Below are 27100 nucleotides of genomic sequence, written 5' to 3'. Positions count from 1 at the left end.
GTACATGACTGACATTGCCAACATCTTGTCAGACAGGTTCATACATAGTTATCCCCCTCTCACTGACAAAAGGGCCCATTACCATACCTGGAGATTGTGAAAATCCAGAAATCACATATACGATGGTTAAACAGCTCTATCCAAACCAAAAAACACGGTGTCTATGGGATGACATGGTGTCCCTTGCTGTGTCATATGTGAACTCCAAAACAAACAGACCCTACACCTGAACAGTCTGTTGAGACTCACCCTCTGTACAGGATATGAAACTGTTGAATGGGTTACAGCAACATTTGGCAGACTCCACAAGTGTTGGTGCACAACATGCCAAGGGAACTATTGTCTTATAAGCCTAATAAGCCTGATCTGCAAGGCCATGGAGTCCATCATTATGGAACTCATAAACAGAGCTATTGAGAGCCTACAAACACCCAACCCTACCCATTTTGATTTGGTCAGAGGCAGATCATGGTCCCTAAACCTGCTAGACAGTTTTCAAGGCAGTTATGCAGGACATACATCAATGAAATGAGCTCCACATGGCCTACATAGACCTTGAAAAGCCCTTTTCCAACATCCCACACACATGTCATATTCACAAAATCAACAATCTGTGCATAAACATGTATGTCATCTGATGGATTGCCAACTGGGGCACAGATAGATCCCACAAGGTAAGAATTGTGGTCTCCCTGTTGGACTATAAGCTGATAACAACTGCTGTCCCCCATGGCTCAGTCCTGGGACCCCTCCTGTCTGGTGTATACTTTTCAGAGATACAATCAAATACATGAGGGCTATGGTTAGCAAAGTTTGTGGATGACTGCAAAAAGGTTGTCATAATCAATGCTTGGGACAACAGAGACATCCTTAAAAAGGGCTTCAGTCGGACAGATGTGGTGTCAAAAGTATGGCCTCGAGATACAGTCATACAAATACCACATAGGCGCCAACACACTAAATATAGAGGTAATAATAAGGGATCTATAGACACATGTGGATAGTCATCTCTACTTCCAGAAACACATTCACAAAGTGGTTAGAAAATCATGCTATGTGTTCCCACAAATTGCCAAAGTCTTTGCATGTAGGTCAAAGGAGGTTCCCTCTAATTAACAGTCATCAGACCCATTAGGGAGTACCACGACACACTTCCGGTGAATCTGTCTAGGCACCTTCAGCAGCTGGAAAGACCACTGAAGTACCTCAACAAGAGGATTACTGGCCTCAAACAGTTGCCCCATGCAACAAGACTGAAGTAACTCAATCTGTATTCTGTTGCATACTGTCTACTCAAACGATCGCTGCCCAACAGACAGGTTCATGTCCATTGCAGAACTGATGTACATGCTCTATCTGAAGTAAACCCAAGCTCACTGTGCCACATGCTCTAGGGATATAATCATCACAACAATAAATAGAACATGTTGGAGGGATACATTACTAACTCACAGTCTTCCCTTGCTTTGGAACAGGCTCCCAACCTACATTAAGCTGAGTCCCTCACTGACACTCTTCCAGAGGAGCCTTGATGTGTGTATGTGAAACTGAGCTGTCACACTATGGATCACTTCATCAGCTCTACTACACAGAGGCATAGGGAACTAACCCATGTGTGGTTATAGCTGCACACTCTGGCCATACTAATATATGCCTTCAGGCAGATAGTCTATTACCTACCTATGTACCTATATATGTAGGGGGAACACAGTATAATAAGCCAAAGATGGATGGACAGAGATGTGTGTAAGAGGGTGACCATGACAGGGAGCCATCCAGGACTGTCCCACCCAGCACACATCCCAATGGCACAAAAGACATGAGGTGCACATCTCACCCACTGTACATAATAGCCACCAGTATCTGTAAGCATTACAGTGTATGTGGTGCATGTGCCTGCTGTACAGCATGACTGTGCAATGAAGTACACATCTACTATCTGCAGACATGTACCTGTCACATAGGTTCATAGGTATGTAGTAGACTATCTTCATGAAGGCATATATTAGCCTAGGCACGTTGTGCAGCTTTCACCACCCCATTGGTTAGTCTCCTAAGCCCTAGTTCTAATATTTAGTACCCTAAGCCCCTTTCTAGTGGGGCTGCTTATGTGATGCCTGGCGTGAATTGTCTGTTTCCCATCCACTCATCAAGGTTCCTATTGAAGTGTGTCAGTGAGGGGCTCTGTCTGATGTACATTGGGACTCTGTTCCACAGTAAGGAAAGTCTCTGGGATGGTAATCTATCCCACCAGCATGTTGTATTCATTGTTGTGATGAGGTTCATATCCCTGGAGTGTGTAGTGTGACTCAGTTTTGTTATCCTTAGATGGAGCATGTTCAACAGTTACATGTTGGACATGGCTCTGTATGTTAGGCAGAGTGTGCCTCTGAGTAGGCAGTATGCAACGGAGAACAGATTTAGTTTTACCAGTTGTGTTGCATAACACAACTGTCTGATGCCAGTAATCCTCTAGGTGAGGTACCTCTGTGGTCTCTCCAACTGCTGGATATGCTTAGTCGAGTACATCCAAAATGGCGCATTGAACTCTATGATGGGTCTGATGACGTAAGAGTAGAGGGCCACCACTACCTCTTTTAATCCTGATGCAAACCCTTTGTTGATTACGTGGGCCACATAGGATTTCCTAATCACTTTGGCAACATGTTTGTCAAAGGAAAGATGACTATCTACTTGTGTCCCCAGATCCCTTATTACCTTGTCAGTTTTTAGGGGGTAACACCTATGTGGTAGTTTGTGGGTACTTTGTTTTCCCCAAAGGGGATTGTTATGCATTCTTTCACATTGAGCTTGAGGCCATGATTCTGACACCACACATCTGTCTCATAGAGTCCCTTCTGGAGAATATTTGTGTCATCCGGGGAATCTGTTATGGCAAACACTTTACAGTTCCCAGCAAACTTAGTCAACCACAGCCCTCCTGTGTTGGCATGTACTTCTGAGAAGTTTATACCAAACAGGAGGGGCCCCAGGACTGAACCCTGAGGGACACCAGTTGTTACTGGTTTAGAGTCTGACATGTAGCCAGCAACTCTTAATTTGTGGGATCTATCTGTGAGCCAGTTTGCAATCCATCTTGTGATGTATGGACTTATGCCCAGGTTGGTGAGTTCATCTATGATACCTGACTGGGGGAATGGTGTCAAAGGGCTTAGCAAGGTATAGGTAGGCTGTGTGGAGCTCCTTTCAATCATCTTTACCCTGGGTAACTGTCTCAATGATCTGCATTTAACAAAGCCAAACTGGGTGTGCTCAGCTGTGTCAAGATTCCTAATGTCTTTATTGTTGACTTCCATTATGATTGGCTCCATTGCCTTGCAGATCAGACTCATCAGGCTCATAGAGCAGGAATGCCAAGAGTCTTTTGTGGCCCCACCCCTGTGGAGTGGGAAGAACATTGCTATGCAGCATTCTATGGGTATGAGAGGATGTAGAGAGAGATGTAGGTATCCTTGATGAATATTGATACATCCCCACCCTATGTGCTATGATCCAGGTTCTGATGCTGGAAGGTATGGAGTGAGTAGTATCCTGGTAGTGCTGGTGTGCTCTCTGGAGTCTTGAACTAGATTTCTGTTACTGCACAGATATCAATATTCTCCATACTGGGAAGTGCCTCGAGTGTGTGCATTTGGAGGTTGAGACTTCTGGCAATGAGTAGCATTTAGCTCACTGTGTGGTTATTTGTGTTGGTTACGGGGTTTGGTTTGTTCTGAGTGACCGGTTTTCCACACCTGAAGTCAACGCCTCATTGGTCCAATCCAACCATAAGCTAATTACTCTACATATCCACATTCTGCCCCCACCCCCCATTAAGGAAACCATGTTAAAAAATTTCTCTAAAGCCAACTTCATGCTTCTTAAGACAGAAGTTGTGAACTTCATGACACCCATGCAGATGGACAATACAGTTACGACTACTGAATCCTACACATTTGCACTTTATAAGCACTTGCATGAGTGCATGGATCATGCTATCCCAAACAGAACCAAGATGCTATCCTCCAAAAAACGGAAGCCAATCTGATGGTCCCCTGACATAAACAAACTGTACAACAGAAGGAAGAAACTGTTGCAAAAAAGAGTAAAATCCCATGAGTGGAGGAGCAACCTGGTCAGCCTCAGAAGAAGCTGTGGTCCCTGATAAAATCCTCCAAAGCTAGTTACGAAAACAAAATTGCCACTGATTCTAAAGACAACAACAAAGCATTTTATAGCTATGTCAAGAATCTCAATGGCAACACTCAGATCTGCTCTGAGTTACAGCACAATGGATCTAAATATACCGGCGCAACTGATATTGCCAACATCCTGGCAGATAGGTTCAGTGCTAACTTTACCCCCCTCTCACCCATTAAAGAGCCCATCTCTATACCAGAAGAATGCAAAGCTCCTGTAATCACAGCTGCACAGGTAAAAGCTACACTCTCCAAAGCCAGGAACACAGCATCCATGGGACCAGACAACATCCCAGGCTGTGTTCTACACGAACTACAGAACAAACTGGCACCACACCTAAGAACCATGTTCAGTCATAGCCTCACCTTAGGTTTTGTGCCTGCTGAATGGCGCACAGCAATGGTTATCCCACTACACAAGAGGGGAGCCACCACGGACCCCGGGAACTAGCGCTCCATTAGCCTGACGAGCCTGGTCTGCAAGGCCATGGAACGTATCATCATGGAACTTATAAACAAAGATATTGGTAATCTCCAAACTCTGGACACCAACCAGTTCAGGTTTGTAAAAGGCAGATCATGTCTCCTAAACCTGATAGACTCCTTTGAAGCAGTCACCAAATCCGTAGACAAGGGTAAGGTGGTTCACATAGCCTATCTAGATCTTGCCAAGGCTTTCAACACCATCCCACACTCTGGAATTATAGATAAACTCAGTAAACTATGTATAAATCCCTATGTCACAAGATGGGTTGCCATCTGGCTCACTGACAGAACCCACACTGTAAAAGTAGCAGACTCCAACTCCGACTTCAGACCAGTGACAAGTGGAGTACCACAGGGTTCCATCCTGGGACCTCTCCTGTTTGGTATCTACTTCTCTGAAGTACAGGCTAACACAGAAGGCCTCTGGCTAATGAAGATCACAGATGACTGCAAATTAGGAGCCATAGTCAAGTCCCCAAATGATGTGGACATCTTACAGAAGGGCCTCGCTGAGACAGATGCCTGGTGTCAGAGCCATGGCCTCAAGCTCAATGCCAAAAAGTGCATTGTCATCCCCTTTGGTAAAAACTCTGTATCCATGAACTACAACATAGGCGGTAGTATAATTAACACCGAAAGTGTGATGAGAGACCTTGGGACACAGGTGGACAGCAGGCTCTCCTTTGGTAATCGCCACAGTAGTCAGGAGATCCTTCTACATGGCACACCTCATCACAAAAGGTTTCTCATGCAGAAAAAAAGAGGTCATTGTTCCCCTCTTCTCATCACTCATTAGATCCATTATAGAGTACAACGCCCCTTTTGGTATGTACCTCACAAGACATCTACAACAACAACTGGAAAGGCCCCAGAAATACCTCACAAAGAGGATTACTGGCCTCAAACACATGCCCTACACAGACAATCTCAAAAAACTCCAGCTTTACTCCGTTGCATATCGCCTACTCAGAGGTGATGTCTGCCTAACATGCAAAGCTATGCCAAACCCAGAGCTGTTGGACATGCTCCACTTAAAGAAATCCCAATCTCTCCGAGCTACACGCTCTAGGGACCTAAACCTTATTGCCACAATAAACAGAACATGCCAGAGGGATAGATTCCTGCCCCAGAGACTTCCCATACTCCGGAATAAACTACCTATCTATATCAAACAAAGCTTCTCATTAGCACTATTCAAGAAAAATCTTGATGATTGGATGGGAAATAGGAAATTCACCCGGGGATCACTTCTGTGTCTCTGCTCGACAGTAGCACAGGAAAATAAATTTCTTGGGTGGCAAAAGCCAGGATACCTTTTTGGCTGGGCTTGTAAAGGCTCCAGGGCCAATAGCCTAGTACCTACCTATGAACCTATGAACCTATGAACCTTTGAGCCTCACCTAAAAAAGGTAATATGGGGACAGCAAGAGGCTTGGCCAGTATTCAGAAGCATAGGGGTGGCAGGTGCAAACCATCTCCAGCGAATCAACGAGGCTTGTCTATCATGTCATCACAGGCAGACAGAGACTGGATCCCCTTTGAATGACACCAGAAGCTCAGCCAATTGTTGATGTTTATCATCCTTCTGTTATATTGCAGTATCATGTAGGTGAAGGTAAGATGCTACTCAATGTCAGGGTCATACCTGCCTGGGCTATATGATCATAGAGCTACTATATATCTCTTGTCATGTTGTCCTGGGAGGTATGTCTCAGATCATTCACACTGACATGTACAAAGAACATGTCATATGTGTACCTGTTCTGGAGTGATTTAAGTGCTTGTGTTATGTGGCAGATCACAGCACCTGACAGACAACTGACAGTAACCTTTCCCTTGTCCAGCCGAGTGAGTGGACCATCTGTGTGCCTGACTATGTAGTCAACTATTACTAGTGTGTTGGGTATGTTGTTTTGCCTTAGGGCCTGTTGTGAGGCACACTGCTTTAGTGTATTATGTGTTTTCTGGTGTGTGCTTGGAGGTGCATGTTGCTTGCTTGTCTGCTTAGGAGGACACTCTCTCTTTTTCAGATTAATATTTGTATTCTCTGAGTATGGTAATGTGTATTTATGTGTGTGTTTTGTTGGTGCTTATATTGTAGGTCTATGTGAGACTGTTGGTGTTGTGGTTGTATGACCCTACTCCTATTGACTGTATTGTCCAGTATTGGGTTGACAGAGCTTAGCCACCAGTTTGACCCTGTATGTGCCAGCATGTGGTGCATCAACCCATATATGATATGGTCATGGCCTATTCATACAATACACTCACAATACACCTAGTATGATAAGCCTGCTGAGGTTAGCAAATGTGAAAAAAGCCTTTGGGCAAACTGTCAGCAAGTAATGTCTGTATTGCACCCTGTAACTCCATATTGCTTGCTGAAGTGTAAAGATGTACTTAGTTTGGATTACGAACCCCGCACTTGCCAACTGTGTGTGTGTGTGTGTGTGTGTGTGTGTGTGTGTGTGTGTGTGTGTGTGTGTGAGTGTGTGTCTGTCTCTCCCGGAGGAAAAAGCAACCTTTCTGGAGACTACTCACACCCCTTAAAAGTGGTATACTCATCTTTGTCAAGTCTGATGATGTCACCATCCTATAAATATACCTGTGGAAAAGTGAAATCACAGTAATGCGTATAGCGCGTCATGTAAATGCATACTGCTGTAGTATCATAATGTAGATAGGTAGGGGTTTGAATCCTGCACTTGCCAACTGTGTGTGTCTCCCTGGGACGAAGCAACCTTTTTGGAGACTATTCACACCCCGTAAAAGTGGTATACTCATCTTTGTCAAGTCTGATCATGTCACCATCCTACAAATATACCTGTGGAAAGATGAAATCCCAGTAATGTGTATAGTGCGTTGTGTAAATGCGTACTGCTGTAGTATCATAATGTAGTTAGGTAGGGGTATGAATCTCACACTTACTCTGTGTGTGTGTTCCAGGTGTATGAGAGTGTGTGACACCATTGGTCAATGTGGAGTGGGTTTTGGTTTTTCTAGTGTGTGACATATCACAATGACAAGTGTATGTGCATTACACATGTAAAGTAGCTGTGGGCATAGCCATATACATACATGTGACCTGAATTATTTCATAGGTGGGTACTCTGCTTTCTCCATGAAAGCATCTATTATCTTTGCCACAGCGTGTTGCGCTTTCCAGGCCTTAGGTCACTTCTGTATGCTTGTGGCAAGCTTAGCCACTGCAGTGATCCCTGGGCTTCAGTTTCTGTTTCACATCCACTCATCACGGTTTCTATTGAAGAGTGTGAGTGAGGGTTTATGCTTGAGGTATATTTGAATCCTGTTCCAAAGCAAAGAAAGTCTGGCAAAGATGATTAATCATTATAGGTGTGCAACAACTTCTGTGGATCTGCATGCAAACCCTTTATTGCTTATGTGCACCACAGAGGGATTTCCAAAACCCTTTGGTAATGTGATTATCAAAGGAGAGATGACTAAACACATGGCTCTATGTATACATTAATACCTGTTCCACATTTTGGGGGCTGCTACCTATGTGGTACTCTGGGGATACTTTGTTTTCTAAAAGTGGATAACTATGCTTTCTTTTGCTTATAGCTTTACAGCATGAGTTTGACACCAGGTATCTGTCTCTATGATACCCTTTTAGAGGATGTGTGTGTCATCTGGAGAATAAAGTATAGCCCACAGTATGCATTTTCATCAAATGTGGGCAGACATATCCCTACTGTGTTTTCTTGTACTTAAGAAAGCTATATGCCAAACAGGAATGGTCCCAGGACTGAGTGCAGGTGAATACCACTTGTTACTGGCATAGAATTGTACATGGAGGCTGAAAATGTTACTGTGTGTCCTACATCTGTGCATCAGTTGTCAGTCCATCATCTAACAATCGTTTATGGTCAGTCTGTTGAGGTTATGTATAATACCAGAATGTGGAATGGGTATGAATTGCTGGTGAGCTATAGCTTGGCTGTGTGGACCTCCCTTCCCTCACCTATAGCCTTGTTAACTGGCTTGAAATCTACTAGGTGTAGCAGCCATGATCTGGCCTTTAGAGAACCTAAGTGGGTATGGTGCAGTGTTTGCAGGTTCATAATGTCTCTGTTAATGAGTTCCATAATGCTGTGCTCCATAGCCTTCCAGATAACATTTGTCTGGCTTATAGGGTGAGAGTTTCCAGGATCTATTGTAGTTCTACCCTTAATCAATTTATGTTAACATTTGCACTGGCTGTGACGAGGGTGGACAGGATTAGGAATAAGTATATTAGAGGGTCATCCCAGGTTTGAAGGTTAGTAGACCAAGCCAGATAGCCAGGATTAAGTTGGTTTGTACATGTGCTGAGGAGGGATGCAGAGTATATTGTGAAATAGATGCTAAGGATGAAGCCGCCAGGTAACAGGAAAAGAGGAATGCCTAAGATGAGGTTTATGGCTGTGGTGAGAGAGGACATGCAGGTGGATGGTGTGACAGTGCAAGATTCCGAGGGCAGGAAGAAATGGAAACAGATTATCTACTGTGGCGACCCCTAATAGAAGCATCCGAAAGGAGAAGAAGAAGAAGAAGACATTGTATCTCAACCATTGTGGACTGTGAACACCATTACCATGCATCATTCCACAAGTATGTAACATGTATAGAGGCTGCATCGGACAGAGTGTTTAGGTAAGTGGTGACTTCATATGTCAGCTTGTGTATGACACAGCCAGGGACACTGTCCAATACCATTGTCACTGTGGTTTGGACTTTGGTAAAGAGATGTTTTAACTAGAGTGTCTGTGAATCATCAGGTTTTACATTCTTCAGGTCTGAAGTGTGGCCCTTGTGTAACGACAGGGTGGTGAAATCCGCATTCAAACTGTCTGACAAGAAATTGGTAATGTCAGGTCAGATAAGTGTACTTTGGGACCATTTACATTAACTGTGACCCGATCTGAGATTTCCCCTGTAGATTATAAACAACACTAAAGAAAGCTTTAGTGTTGTCTTTGGAATCCTTGCCATTTTGTATTTTGAAGCTTGTCTTGTATGTTTAATGAGGGCTTGTATTTTCCCAATGATACTGACCAGAGAGGTTATCCCTTCTTGGTATGTAACTCTTTTTTGGTACAACTTCACACCTTCTATTATATATTTAGTTTATGGCAGGGGTCTATGAGACTAATGCACTTTTACTGTATAAGTGAGAATTTCTTGTGTTTGTGATAGCACGGTCCATGCAACCCTGTAGGTGAACAGTGTGCATTACTAAAGGATTATGCAGCTGGGACAGTGTTAACCTTAGTAATGCAAACCAATGACAGATAGCAGCAACAGCATTACCCACAGCACAGTGTCAACCCATGCCATACACACACACATGCATACTCAAGTTCCAAAATGTTTGTAGTACAATGCATACTGGCCACCAATAGAAACTATGGAGTGTTAACACTGGCCAATGCAGGGCATGTCACCCTGGCCATGTGTCCAATATGCATGTACATGCAGACAGTGCACCTCTACCACGTTCACAAATGGACACCTGCAAACGTGTGTTGCACGCACCCCACACTTACTGTCCACTGTATAACGCATGCTGACACAACTACTCACATCAGCCAAGTGGCGCATGAGCAAACAAAACACAATTGGAATAAACGCTGGTGAAAACAATACAACATTGCTAATTACAGCTTTAATGCATCATGCCTGCTCAGCTACACCTTCAAGGATATCATTACACTTTACTGCTGACAACATGCTACACATCCAACCATTGCAATACTTTATTAAAGTCACCCGGTGCATCAGCACATGCGTGTGGTAGAAAGAGGTGTGGCATGTCTGCCAGAGGCATGATTACCAGCAGTGCTCTGACGAGAACCCCTAGGTATCAGCCTTTTCCTGCATCAATGTTACAGATGACAGGAGGTGGCACAGGTTTCATCATATGCACAGGGTGTGTTGTTGGTTTGCCAGAGGCCTACACTGAGCCATACAATTGACATGTGTGTGTGAGTGTGTGTGTGAGGGCCATGAGTACTGTTATGGGCCAATGTTGATGTCATGTGTGTGGGTATGTGTTTGCCCTAGGTTTCTGGTTTATGTGTGTGTGTCTGCATGCACACAGTTCCACCATGTGGCTGCCATATACGGGGATTTGTGAGATAGCTACAGACTGTACCTGGCAGGCTTTACAGATCACCATCTCTGGCCATGGATACAGAACCCGTGCCTGGCAGGGGTGCTACAGACAGTATCAGGTACTAATCCAGATTGGGTACTATCCGAAGAGGTTGACAAATGTCCACTGGATCCAGGTCCCTGCTAGGACTGACCAGAGCAACGTGCACATGGTCTGCTAGGACGGTCTATGGACAGCCCCCCCCAACATTGCTGGGGTTGGTAGTGGCACTATGGGAGCGGCTGTGACTTGCTGGATATCCACAGTGACCTAAAGCTGGTGATGTTGCTGGCATACGTCCATGTCTACGTCTCAACTGTCCCACACTGTTCTGACACATGGACATGACATTGTGGAGGACATCCAATGTCTCACCCCAATGTCTATCAATGACCTCAGTGTAGTTACGTATGGCACCTGCTAGGTCACGGATACTGTCATTTACAGAGGGTAATGAGCCCTCTGTGTCCTTAGCCCCTGTCTGGTGTACCGCTCCATTCGTGTCTGTGCCTACATGTCAGCCTGGAACATGCGTGTGGTAGAAAGAGGTGTGGCATGTCTGCTAGAGGCATGATGACCAGCAATGCTCTGATGAGAACCCCTGGGCATGTGCCTATGTGGTACCATTCCAGACATCTGGCTATGGCTGCTGTGTCCTGATACATGTGCCATAGATACCACACTGTCCTGGCCAGTGCCAACCGTACACTGTCCCTCAGCTAAGAGCAATGGTGATGATGGATTTACAGGCAGTATGACTGTGTGCATGGATGGGGTGGACACTTATGTACTGTCAATTGGTGGCCCAACAACAGACCCTGACAAACCTGCCTGTGCCTCAACATACCTATCCTCATGATCACTGTCTGTCTCAGTGACATCAGGTTCCCTGCTGTACTGAACCAGCCCCACCTCGCCACCTGTGAGAGGAAAACAGGAAACACACTTTAAGACCTGAACATGACTTCAGACCACATGCACACATGTGCACATGCGCACATGTGCACAGACACACATGCGCACATGTGCACATGCACACATGCGCACATGCACACATGCGCACATGCACACACACAAAACTACACTCCTCCCAAAAGCGGACACACACAACACCAGCAATCACAGAACATACACAATGCAGGTGATGGTGGGGTACAGTATACCAGGAAAAACAGTCATATCACACGTCAGCATGCAGGACATGTGTTGCTCAACAGCATGCAGTGCAAGTGTAGTCAGTCCTTGTTATTAACAGTATACATGGCTTTGATGCATGTGCTTTGTTATTAGGTGATGGCCCTCCCCCTGGAACACAATGCATACATGGACACAACATTGCTGTTCAGGTATTCATAACCCTGTGATGTACTGTGCACCATAACTCACAGGTGTATATACCATTGCTGGATGTGTATCTGTGTGTCAGATAGGTATCCAATGCTGATTACAGCCTCTGTGTCTTTAGCAAATAATTGTGGACACATTTTTAGCACATGCATGATGAATATTCACACAACATCATCAGTGGTGCATGGATAATTGATGGAATACTATTCGGCCACATACCCAATGTACGGTACTTATGGTGAGTGTAGATCATATTATGGACATGCCAGTCTCATCCATGACATGGCATGCTAAAACACAACTGCATATTTAAACACTACACCTACCCAATATATGTCATATGACCTAGCCACTCAATAGCATCACAAGACATATATGTGTCAGTTGTGCAAATAGTGATTGGTATGCATACTCTTTAGAGGTGCATATGTGTGCACACATGCATCATTATGGTGTGTAGCAATGACAGCTATGTGTAGTACTGTGGTTACTATAACTGGATGGGGTATAGTACCATAGGCCATCATCATGAAGCATCAGGTGGTCACTCAAGGCTACAAATGTATCACAAACCAACACTAATCATGCTGTGCCAGAACTGTACTACCTTGGCTAAATTCACCATTTCACAACCAGTTGTTATGTGAGTTTGTAAGGAGGCTAATAAGGAGCATTCCCTGACATGAATGTGTAGTGTGTTGCAGAGTGTTTAAATGCCCCAGGATAGGCCTCTATCCCTCAGGTATAGTATGTGTAATATGTGGATGACATTTTGGATACTAGAGTGTGTCTTTACAGAGGGTTTGGAAATCCTTTATGTGTAGCATGTTAAAATGCTCTATGTATGACATAGATGTGTATGTTATGTGCATGTTGAGTATCAACTGTGCCTATCCAATGGTTACTACAGTCTAGCTACATTTGTTTGAGATGGTCTGGGTATTGCATGTGTTTGAAGCAGCTAATCACATTAGTGAGATGTGTGTGCTCTTACACCAAACATGCACAGCATGCATTATGGGTAGGTGTGTTACATGTGTACATGGCCTACACCTTAACTATGACATGCACTTTTTATTTACAATAATAAATGTAGAACACACTCACCAGCATCTGCCCACTGCCTTGATGTCACCCCAGAGGTGCCTACATAGAGATGTGTGGCATTGCTACTGTGTGTTTGCAATCTTACAGTACAACAGCAGTTTACATTCACAGGGCTACAGCTTATGTTCCAAATGATCAGTATTGCACAACAACAGGCTCCACATCTTTGAACGACACACTCCACATCTCACATATGCATGATCTACCAATATAGATAACAGTAGTCTACAGATATGCCATGTTACCTGCATGCTCCATGTGTGCTTGCTGGGTGGCTCCAACCTCCATCATGGTGTATGTCTGCTGCTGTTGTTGTTGGGTGGGTGCCACCAGGCTCATGAGCAGCTCCTCCACTCTGGTGAGGGGGGATGGATATTAACACCACCCACTATTGCAAGCTGTTCTCTACGCACATCAGCGACATGCTGACGGACATGTCTGAAAAGATCAATGCAGTGGCAGTGTACCTGTTCATATGTGCGGTTATGCATGCCTACCTCATTGACCCTGCGGACAAGATCTTGCCACATTGCAGTACGCTCCTGCTGGTTCTAGCTGGTTCGTGAAAACATGAGACGGTAGTGCTGAATCATACTGCTAGTGATGATATCATCTTCAGCACTACTGTAACTTGGGTTCCTGTGGTGGACCATGATCCCTGGAAGACATAAATACAAAAATATGTCTGAGCAAGTCATATGGCACATTTAACATTATAGAGTACAGATATCACTGAACTGCCATATATAGCAACCCATAAGCTAACCGAGAGTGAAACACTGTAACTGCCCCTTATCACTGCTCACCCCACAACTGCTTGAAAGTGCCTTGCTCACTCTCTATCTAATGAACCATGTTCTGCACAGCAACAAAATAAAATCACTATATAAGACTATACAAGAGTACCTGGCACACTGTATGCAACATGATGCACCACCTAGCCACACCAGATATACATCAAGCTGATGTGTAAAGAAATATATCATCCATCACAATCAGTCTAAGGTCCAGTAAATGTATTACTATTATACCACACAACTTGTTAATGCCAAACCCGTGGCCAAAATATGTGCACAATTGGGAATATGGTTCACATACTGCTGTAGTACACTATGAATGTTGCTAGATACGCAGTTATATGTATTACCACACATATGTCAAAGGACATGTTACAGACATACACACACACACACACACATCAGACATAATTACAGGACACAAAGGTATGACAACCCAGATAAGCTTTCAGTGTGTACTATACAGTACTGTGTGTCAGTACTTACACAACCTTAACCTTGAGAAATGTAATCTGTGATGAATACAGGAACCACACAAAACAGTGGATGCAAGCAATGTGGACATACACCATATTTTGCTGTACAGGCCCAGAGCTTCAATTGGTACTACAGTACACACAGGATTTGCATTCAACATAGGTACAAATCAATAATCATAGACGTAGTGCTTTAGCCTCCAATGACACACCCTAGTTAAAACCAAGGGACTTAATCATATTGCATGCAATAGCACTTGTTCTGCCTAGCAACAGAATACACAGCTTTTGCTAGGATCAAAGCAAGGACCCATAATACCATAACATAAACAGTTTCCCACTAAGCTATCCCACAGATACATATCTTTGACGCATTCACAAACATATTCAACATCACAATCAGTCAAGAGTACAGAGAATCTATTGCAACAAGTAGATGTAGGTGTGTATGAGTTTATATATACATATATATATATATATATATATATATATATATATATATACATACATACATATACACATCCATTTGTCTACATATATATATATATATATATATATATATATATATATATATATATATATATATATATATATATATACATTTCACCTTTCATAGTGAGAATATCAATTATACAAAGGATGTAAGGTGTACAGTAATGTAATAACATTGCACAGTCTTGGGATAAATACATTGAATGTGTTCACAGTCCAGGTAGCTTTAGCAGGCCTTACTGGCTTCAACATTGCAAACTGAACAAACCACCCACAGTGTTTAACCACTACATGTCATATACGAGCACCGTATGCTGTCTTGTTTATCACACACTAAAACCTACATACAATATGCACATACTAACCTTCACCAACATATATATCTCCACCTTTCACAAACAGTTGCAATATGTCGCCTGCTCTATGCACATATACAGATGTGAAAATATATGACACATATATATTTCTCAGTATGTGTGTTGCATACACACACATGGTACACACTGTTGTAAGTCCCTGGACTCACAGCTGAACTGTTGGGCCTTGCTGCAACACAAACAGGTGTCACATGTGAACACACACTAACATTAGAGGGGGTATATATAGCTACAAATGCTAGATAAGCATACTAGATTGCTACAGCAGTTGCCAATGCTAAGCTACACTTTAATATGACTATCATGCATGTGTTGTTCTGTCACACCCATATTTATATAATGTCAGCACTAATCCCCCCAACAGCCATTGGCCACACTACTGTACAGAACACAGATAACATGGATCAGATCTTTGACATTTAGTGCTGAGCTACACATTTCACAGGTATGCCCCACTTCCCACAGGTACACACAGTATTGTCCATAGCAGTAGTTAAGCAGAACATATGTGCATAAAGAAGTACTGATGCCACATATGAATGTTTCACATTATGTAGACTATTCTTCAATAACATCTACTACATGCCAGTAAATACATATGTGCCACATACCTTTCCTTTGTATAATTTGGCAATATTTTTTTTTCCTTTTCTCTCTCTCTCTCTCTCTCTCTCTCTCTCTGTCAGTCTCTGCAATAGAGTGATTGAGTTTGTTGGCAGAGATTGCAACCTGCATTTGTAGGAATTTGCACATGAGCATGTGATGGCCTCTGCACCAGTTAGTGGCCACCATTTGCTAAATGCATGCAGCCTGCTGTGTAGTAATTGCAGTAATCACTGTCATAGCAACCCAGTACTATAAATTGCTGACTCATGTAGGTGTGGCCCTTTCAGCTTTCCAAGATGGAGATCATCCTTGTTTGGTGTGGATATCATTGTTTAAGACAGAAGGTTGGTATAGTTCTTATATCAGAAGCCAGGGGTGTAGCCAGAGATTTACATTTTGTACTCAGACCTAATGTTGCTGCTTCCAGTACCCACTTGTCAGTGTAGAAATGTACTCACCCCTCAAAATGCTACCCCAAGATACATGGAAAGATGTACTTTCTTTTCAACTGTTACAATTAACTGCCATACAAAGCTAATTATAGAGATGTATTCCTTTGGCACAAGAAGTGTTTGTGAACTGCTATACTGTGAATATTCATCTACTCAGTTCTAAACAGTTTGTGCTTTTTTGTGTTGACATTAGCACGAGCTGCTCAGAAAAACTGGATACATTTCAGTACAGTGAGTATGCTTGCCTACAACCTTGGTAGACCCTGCACACACAGGTATATTCTACATTTGGGTAGGGTTGCAGAAGTACAGAGAGCATAAGTAGTATTGTGTGGATTTTTTCTTGCTGGACTTATAGGGTTGCTGTGTACATGTTAGTTTAACAAGGCAAGTAGTCTGTCTGCGTATCTCCCAACTGTGGACCTATCCACATTATAGTCAGAGAATATTCTGTTATTTTTTGTCTGTGCACCACATAGGTCTTTTCAGCAACAGAGCAATGGCATTCTTACAGTTGGTTGCTACCAGTACATGGTTACATCCATTTGTATTTCAGTGTTGTATTCTTACATAAGGGTATGCTTCCGAAACTCTTTCCAAAGCTATTTGCACAGTGTATAGCAGCAGAAAGGCTAATATGCCTCTGTGTTTCTGCCTCTGCCAGACCTCTCAACCAATCAGGTACATATCTGAACAGAATCAGGGAAAATTCAATAAAAAGTCAGGGACAATCAGGGACACCTTTAAAATATTAGTGCCACTAAGATGAAACATTGAGAGAATCAGAGCATATGAATTAATACACCTTTTCTGAAGTAAAATAAGTGTCTAACTCTTAATTATTGTCATTATTCATTAAGTGTAATTCACCACCTTTCTGCCCAAAGTCAGTAGTTTTAGGAGGGATTCAGAGGGACAGAGTTAAAATTTGTGTCAAAATCAGGGACATCCCTGAAAATTAGGGACAGTTGAGAGGTATGGCCTCTGCCCTAAACAGATATGCCAGTGTTTGTCCTGTTGTGATACTGTGTGGGGTTGTAAAGTGATGGTGTAACATTATTTCCTGCTAGAATGGCTGCTTCTCTTATCACAGTCATGTAATGTAATCCCACAACAACTGTTGGTCAACATCCACAGAACAAGTTGTGTGGTATGGTATTCCTAATCTACATTTACATTCTCCCATTCTGATGCATGATATAATTATTTAAGCACCAGCTTGATGTATATCTACCGTGGTTTAGTGGTACTTCATGTTGTGTAGTGTGTGCAAGGTCTGGGGTACGAGACTTACAGAGGTGTTTTATTTTGTTCCTGAGCAGAACAAGGGCCCTCACATACAGTGTAACTAAGGCACTTTTAAGCAGTTGTAAGTGGGTTTGTGCGGGTTTGCGCATTGCTGTGCATTGCTTAGCCAAGCACAAACAAGTGCAAACCCATGCAAACCCACTCACTACTGCTTAATAGTGCTTACTCCCACTCACCCCCTAACTCACTAATTTCTTTGAAAGAAAAGAAAAATGGGGAGATAGGAAAGTGGTGAAAAAGGGGCACAAAGAGGGAAAGACAGTATGGAAAATAGCTCGGGATATGCAGGACGGGTGTAGGGAAGGTCCATAGCTGCCCATTTCTTCAACAGCAACAGCTGTGCATATGCAATAAATTTGGAGGTAGATATGAACCCTTCAACCCCTGTGAGAGGGGTGAGGACAACAAAGTATGCTGTGATGCCAATTAAATAACATTTCTTGTGTCCAGTGGACATGTGTGCAAAATGGGCAGCTATGTATGGGGCGTATTTTTTTTTTTTTTGGGTGCAGATTGCCCTTTTTTTCAGGTGAGATTGGAATGTGGGGTAGGAGAAGTAGGTATATTTGGGAAGGTAAACAGACAAGACAAACAACATGCATACAGGGGCGGTACATGATACATGTGGTGGGTGAACACCTTTGACGGGGAGGGATGTTTGGAAATCGCAAGCCCATGAGCCCACAGATGGAAACAGTGGGACTGAGGTCCCCACCCATGGGCAGTCACCACTGCACCTTCACAGCCCAGTGGGTGGCTATGCTGGGGGCTGTGTAGGAGGGGCAGGCTGACCCGGGAGTTGGGCCACTTGGGCATCAAGCTGGCATAGAGGTTCTGCAACAGAATGTTCAATATTTCTACGCACCACAGCCCAGACCGTTCGAAGGGTGATAGGTGCCCCTCTGCCCACACTTGCACAGAGGTGCTGTGCCCCATCCCCTGCAGTGCTTCCACCCGAAGGTGACACAGGGCCAATGGAGGAGGAGGTCCCAGGCTGGGCACCAGATCTGCTGGTGCCAGGTGCCATGGCCAGCTGAGGTGGGACAGGTGGGTCTGCTGGGACCGGCCTTCCCATATGAACTATGTTTTGGAGAGTTTAATAAAGATATGGGTTAGTAACAGTCAACAGCATTCCCAATTAGTTATAACAGCATGCAGAAGTATTCCCATTAAACCAACACACCAGATTTTCAACAGTTGAAAAGCAAGCATAAGACATGCATATATAGAAAATTAGTGGACATTACAACAGCATGCAGGTTGAATTGATGGCAACAGGCTACCAATATTGTGATATTTTAACAGGGCACATGCATAGAAATAAATGCAAATATTTATAAACCAATAGGACATATGTCCCAACAAATGTTTTGAGATTAGACATACTGATTGATGTGTGGAATTGCATTTTTATGCATATACCGTAGGGTGGGAAAAGATAACTCAATTAACAACTTATACATCCTTCTAGTTTTCACTACATTCCTATTAACTGCAGTTATATGTCCCTTACATGTATTATTACACTACCCTATTTCCTTATATTGTGCAATTGGATTTTGCTAGATCATTATATACATGAGCTGTATCTTACATACAAACTGTCCAAGATGCAGATGTCACTGCAACATATTTTGAGAGTTGCTCACATACACTACTGCTAAGATGGTACACTGACAAATCTACTTTCATATAATTATCTAGATATGTTCAGGTGAAAGTATCAGTTATATGTTAACAGCTCCCTACATTTCTGGCAGCACACTGACATTTCTGGGGAACACAAGACCAAGCAACTCATGTGCCAGATTAACCTGGACATGCTGGCCATGAACCAACAGTTGAGGGCTATACATATGCATACGAACTACTGGCACTCCCTTCATCCACGTTATATGGGCCTACCCAAGTGTGGGTTGACACTGCTAATTGTAGAATGCAACAGTACAACATATCAAAGAAAATGACACAGACGCACTCCATGAATCATACATTTATTAAAGGATTATTACACTTTTATTTATTGGGTTAAAAGACTTTTGAAGGCTCTATCATTTATTTTATATAACAGTACATGCACAATAATTACTAACCTGCCTCATGACACAGCCTTTGCAGCCTATCTTCATGGGCTTGCAGGTTCATAGCCCCATCACCTGCAGCTGTGAAGTAAATGCAGTGATATTGAGACATACCTATCCATAGTATAGACAAGTATAACAATTCTTAACTACTTAATACAATGGCTACTTACTCGGTTCTGGGGCATTAGGCATTGAACGGGATTCCTGGATCCACTAGTCCAGTTCATCCTCCCTATGTTGCTTGAGGTCAGAATAATGGTGCCTGACCTGCTCACCAGTCCAAGGAACACCAGTGGCACTGGTGAGATCATGGGCAAGACTGTTCCAGGCATCCGTTTTATAATGGGTACACTGGTACTGGCCCAGCAGGAGTCTTTCCTCATGTTTGTGGACGAGGAGCAAAACCATAATTTTGGACTCCTGGATGCCCCAGTTTTGTGCTCTAAATCGAGTGCCTTCACCAACACCAGCCAAGCTACAACCAGTTATAGCAAGTATTCCCGCCTGTAGAGCTTAAATATGCCTCATTTCCCACACTTATTTGTGACTGGCCAGTTTTGGAAAAACTCAGCTGTAGGCATGCCTGCTTAGCTGATGTTGGCAATGTTTAAAATTCCTTTGATAGAGAAAGGGCATGTTTGTGAAATGCTGTCATGGCTTAGTGGTTAAGTACTGTGACTACAGTGCACAGTATCCTGAGTTTGAGCCCTGTCACTGCTTTTTATTTTCATGCTGGGCAGACCTGACTGTTTAAGGAACAGTAAAGCAGGTGTGAGCGTGTTTACCTGACTTTGCTCAACTTTGCCCGATGTTGCCTGATGTTGCTTGACATTGTGCTAGTTAGCGCAGTGCACAGCTACGCGCAAAGACACTGTGGTTGCGTTGGATAGCACGGTGCACAGCTATGCGCAATTGTATTTAAATATGCTCAATACTGGTAAAATGTGCTTAGTGCTTTATATTGCTTAATATAGGGCACTCATGCCTCAGAATGCATAACCATTTCACCTTTATATATATATATATATATATATATATATATATATATATATATATATATATATATATATATATATATATATAAAATTTGTTCACTACTACATTTAATATTTCAATGCTTTTTACAAAACTTATAAATAATAAATGTCAGGAAATATTTTTGTATACAGATTTCCCACAGAAAATGGAGTGTGCAGTAGTGGGACTCGAACCGGGAATGCCTCCTGTTTGTGAGAAGGCTCTAACCACTACGCTATTGCTATGTTGCTTAATTTGCATATATTTTTCTTATTATCCTCTTCTGGTGTCTAAGCTGCTAACTGTAGCTAAGCAAAGGGCAAACCTGCACAAACCCACGCAAATCTGCGCAACTACGGGCAGCTATATCAGAAGAAAAAAAAATAAATTATTTTTATTTTTAATTTTGTAAGTTGTTTAACATATGGGGGAGTGTAGTGTTACATTGTACACATGTGAGTGGACTCGCTCATGTAACTGGAAATTGTGGCATTTCTTCATTGCAGGGGCGTGGATTTTTGGCTGCTCAGCAGTCCGACACGCTTACACTCGTCCACTCTCCGTGTAAGCTTTAGAGTTGAGGCAGCGTGCCATCATTAATATGCATGGCACGCTGCCATCATACTCTTACACTGACACTTCCATGTAAGACTAATCTAGTCTTATACAGAAGATTAGTAAATCCAGGGGTTAGTCTTTCAACTGTTGAAAAGTTAAACATCATTACAGATTAAACTGGCTGTGAAAGAGAGAAGAGGTAGCATAAAAATATATTTTTTTAAGAGTGTAGGTTCAATGCAGAGAGTTAGGAAAGATGTCTTGCAGTGTTGTAGTGAAGGGTGATGAGGAGGAAGGTAGAGATTCACTGAAGTAGGAGAAATGTGAGACACTGGGTGGCTTCTAGAGATGGGTCAGTCAGGGGGGAGAGAGCATAGGCATAGTTTATTCTGGCTTAAGTAATTATTTACTGCCTTTCTGAATTGTAGTTTGGGTCTGATACGTCTGATGTCAAGTGGTAGTTTATTCCAGTTCTCTGCAGGGTATCAGCTATAAAGGCTTTTTTCCTATGTTGATCTTTTGTTTGTGAATGGACAGGAGATGTTAGTTAGAGATCTGGAGTGTTCTTGCTAGGGTGTAGGAGATGATAGATGTGATGCTGGTGCAGAAAGTGAGCTGGTACAGAACACAATTAATTTTCTGAAGCTGAGGGAGGAGAAGGTTATGGGGGAATTGTAACCAGTTCCGTTTATGGAATTCTAAGCAGTGATGACAGGAGTATGGTAGTTCAGCAGCAAATTTAGCTACCTTGTTTTATGTGGACTCTAATTTACTAATGAGTGAGGCCTGTAAATTGGTGAGAATTTGAGAGCCACAGAGAAGGGTTGGTAGTAGGTAGGCATGTGATAAGAGTTGTTTTATAGCTTTACTTGAGAGAAAATTTCTGTAAAGGAGACCAAGTTTTTTATGTGTTTTCTTAATGTTACTTATAACACATATGTATTTATATATATATATATATATATATATATATATATATATATATATTTATATAGATAGGTAGATAGATATACAGATAGATTTATATTTATATATAGACATATAATGAGTGTACGGGTGTACATCAAATATCCAAATATCGGTGTTCACAATGTCGACCAGAAAAGGTCACCCTTGTAAATGTCAACAAGCTAATAAGCATGTGCCAAGCGTCAATCATGGTACATGAAAAACGTAAATTTAAAAAATAGTATAAAACATAGTTTTTCCCTACACCTGCAAATTATATATAGCAACTCTGAGATTGTAAAATGTTGGGAAAAGAGCATATTTCACAATCCCAGGAATTACGCAATCTGACACATGTCAAAAATCTATGTAGTTGACACAAATGACCTTACAGTTCATTCTGTCAAGCAAATGAATGAATGAACAAAACCCATCTGTATGAATATATATGTGCATATATATGTGTATACATATATATATATATATATATATATATATATATATATATATATATATATACACACACACACACACACACACATATATATATATATATATATATATATATATATATATATATAGATATATATATATATATATATATATATATATTTATATACATATATACATATATATATATATATATATATATATATATATCTGGTCCACTTTTTAATTTCAAAATGCCATAATGTTGAGTTTCATAAAATCAAACCCAGAATCTCGACATTATGAAATTTCGAAATCAAAAAGTGAATAGAAAAAAAAACATCTTAAGGACGGTTTTTGCAGGGGGTTAAGCCCCCTTGCACCCCCCACACCCCCTGCACCTTAAATATACTAACTCTGAGATTGTGCTACAGTGAAGAGAATGGTAGTGTCCCAGTTCTGCACTGTCTAGCAATCCCCATTACCATTCTCTTTACTGTAGAGTGATCTCGGAGTTAGTATATGTAAGGTGCAGGGGGTGTGAGGGGTGCAGGGGGCTATCCACCTCAAAAACATAGTTTTACATGTTTTTTTTTTTAATTAATTTCAAGATTACAAGATCTCAAGGTTCTCGGTTCAGTATATAGAACTTTGGGATTTTGTAATTTCGAAAGTAAGAAGTGGACCTTTGTTGTCCAGTCGGACTATCCTGGCAAACAAATGTTAAATTAAAAAAAATATATATATATATATATATATATATATATATATATATATATATATATATATATGGGGGAACTGAATTTTGTCACCAAACAAATTAGCTAGTGTTATTGAGGGTTTTAGTGTGAAGACTGTAAAAGGAACTGATTTTCTTTTGTGACTTTTACTTTGTTAGATGATATGAGTATTTAATAGTGTGATTCTTTGCTTTATCATGTCAGATGTATTTCATTCAATTTCATGATACAGTAATGAATCACATGGTAAATATACACATGTATGTATATATATATATATATATATATATATATATATATAAACATAAATATATATATATATATATATATATATATTTATATATATATATATATATATATATATATATATATATATATATATATATATTTATATAGATATAAATATATATATGTGTGTGTGTGTGTGTGTGTGTGTATGGGTTTACTTTAAAACCACGAATTTACACAACATTGAGGTACATAACGTTGACACCAGAATGTCAGAACCTTAAAACAATGAAAACGCATTACATCGAACCCCAAATCGATGAAAGCATAAGACGAAAACAACGAAGGGCATAACTTCGAATTTAAGTATGCAGAAGTTACATGTTGGTCTTCCCAGGTGTATATAGTATAAAACAAATCAAACAGAGCTGTGATAACATAAGTATTACACTACAATGTGAACTTAAAGTGGCAGTCCACATATCCATTCTTAGAAAATAATAACACCCGTGCTGATCCCGTAAAAGTAAACAAACATGTAGTCCATAATTCCAAAGGTGGAGGCATGAAGACAAAAATAATGTGACATCCATAACCTATAAACTGTGTTTGTACCACCCACTATAACACTTCAGCAAACGGTAAATCTATTACAACTTCAACAGATTTGTGATTGTTCTCAAAAAGCTGACCGTGGAGTAGGAATCTTTGTTATTGATCACATGTTCAAACTCAAACTGTGAGTGCCGTAAGACTTGTTTCATCTTTTTAGGTGATGTTGGAATTCCTGCAGTGAAACGAATTCTCATCTGCTCAACCCTGTCTTGTTTGCGTGCAAGCGTCGAAAGTAAGACAGCCAAATCTGTTGCCCGAGCCATGAGCAGGATTTTCAGTCTCCTATGCGATGCTTCTATGCTACTTTGCGTTCTAGGCAAACATAGATTGTTCAACTCGGATATGTTCCAAAAGTTAATGGGGAATAGTGGCGGAAAGCAACCAAAAGGGGTGCTCCTAACTGTAAACTTCCTTGCTTTCCCAAATATGTACTAGTCACTAAAGTACTTTACCAGATCTTTGCCCTCTACAGGAAACACTTTTTTTAGATTAGGTTCATAGATTAGTACTAGGCTAACTGCCCTTGTATGCCATTTTGAGCCTATCCAATTACTCCATGTGAGAATCAAACCCTGTACTTTGAATCTATAAGGTAAACACCTTAACCACTACGCCACACTCCCTCCCCTTTTAAAGCATTAAATCCAGACACAACCTCTTCCTCTTCTAAGAAAGCTAATGCCATTATACATTAAACTGCATTCTGAAATTCCTGGCAAGAATTGTACATAGAAGATAAGCCCAATGCCTCCACTTTATGCCAGATATTTTGGCCAAAGTGAAAAAAGCAACCTTTAGATGTAACACCAGCAACATTACTGCATACACTCTTGATTGCAGCAATTTCAAAATCACACATAATGTACTTCATGGATGGTTGAAAGTCATGCTCATGTAACAGCTGGAATATACAGTCCCACATAACATTATATGATCTTAGAGATATTTTTCAACATTAAACAAAACAGCAAGGGAACCATTTCATTATATCCACCATAATTTACAATGCCATGAATGCTGTATAATTGCCTGCAAATTACCCATTTATAAAAGAATGTCCCTCCATAAGCCAAATAGCAGTGCGGCTTAAGTCATACAGGTTACACATAGTTGTACAAACTAAAACAGTTAACTCACCCATGTAGTCTGTGAAACGTCTTTCAATAAATTCACCATATTTCAGAGGGAACTCACTCAAATATACACTTTCTAACGTTAGGTCCCTATCAACCAGACCTCTACTACGTTTTCTCCAGATTCTACACACTCGTTGGAGCAAAGCTTTTCTGTTTGGTAAGCTTGGTAAAAACTGTCTAGAGGTAGATGACATAATGTCAGTTACAATTAAACAGGGGGTATCTCTAGACAATTCAGTCTTCTGCTTTAACTCATAGCTCATTAGCTACATCTCTACCTCTGCTGGACTACCTGTATGGTGATGTGGAGTGGATTTACATAGCTCTTCTCCATTAGACAGTGATATAGTAACTGTTCTACCTTTGCATTTTTCTGTGTACTTTCTTTTGGAGCACCAGTACTTTTTAGTGTTTACTGCGTTCCAGATTGTACACGTATCCATCTACAATAAGGATTTCATTACCCTTTTGGAATTTTGTTGTTGTGTACAGCTGTCCTAGCTCTCCAGGACTTTCAAACATAACTTCTGTCATGTTGCAGGTTCTTGGTACGACATCGTAAAGTGGTATTTACCTATTTATAACATGCAATCTTGCATTTCACTGTTTGGTGTTATGACATTCGATATTCTGATATCCAACATTTTGAATACACTGTTTCATCATTTTTGTGGCTCGATGTAATGTGTTTTCATTGTTTTAAGGTTCTGACGTTCTGGTCTCGATGTTACGTACCACTCATGGTTTTAAATTAGACCCATATATATATATATATATATATATATATATATATATATATATATATATATATATATATATATATATATATATATATATATATATATATATATATATATATATATTCTACTATCTGACCTCGTCAGTCAGTCGCCAGACAGCGACAATCGACGCCAGAAGAAGAAAAACGGGAGAGACCGGGGATCAAAAAACCCGACGCTGAGAACATCTGTGGATGTATGCGGTAGAGTGCTGAGTAGTGTGTAGTAGGTGGTGGTTAAGTGAGTTAGTGGTTAGTGGGTAGGGCGGGTTAGGTAAGTTAGGTTGTGGCGGCTGGCGAGTGGGGTTGGGTTGAGTGTAGTAGGTGGGTTAGCGGAGGTTAGAGTTAGAGGGAGGCTAGGACTATAGGGGTTGTAGGTGGGTGATAGTGAGTGGGTTTAGGAGTTGTGAGTTAGGTTAGGTTGGGCGTAGTGGGTGGTGAGAGTAGTGCAAGACCTTAGGTTAGGGTTAGGGTAGTTGTTGTAGGGTGTGTATGTTGTGTTGTGTGTTGGTTTTGTTGGTTTTGTGGTGTTGTTTGTGTGTGTGTGTTGCTTTTTTTTGGGGTTTTGTTTTGTTTGTTTCTTGTGGGATGGTGTGTGTGGCATGCATGTGTGGTTTCGTTTGTGAAAATGAAATGTTATGTGGTGTCGGTGATTTTTTTTTTGCTTTTTTTGACTTATTGACGTTGTAAGAGAGATCCATATATATATATATATATATATATATCAAAATATATGTATAATTTTATATATATATATATATAT

Source organism: Protopterus annectens, chromosome 10.part0 (genome assembly GCF_019279795.1).
Source record: "Protopterus annectens isolate FY-2018-M chromosome 10.part0, PAN1.0, whole genome shotgun sequence".
In the NCBI taxonomy this organism is placed as follows: Eukaryota; Metazoa; Chordata; order Ceratodontiformes; family Protopteridae; genus Protopterus; species Protopterus annectens.
Note: the sequence above shows the minus strand (reverse complement) of the source record.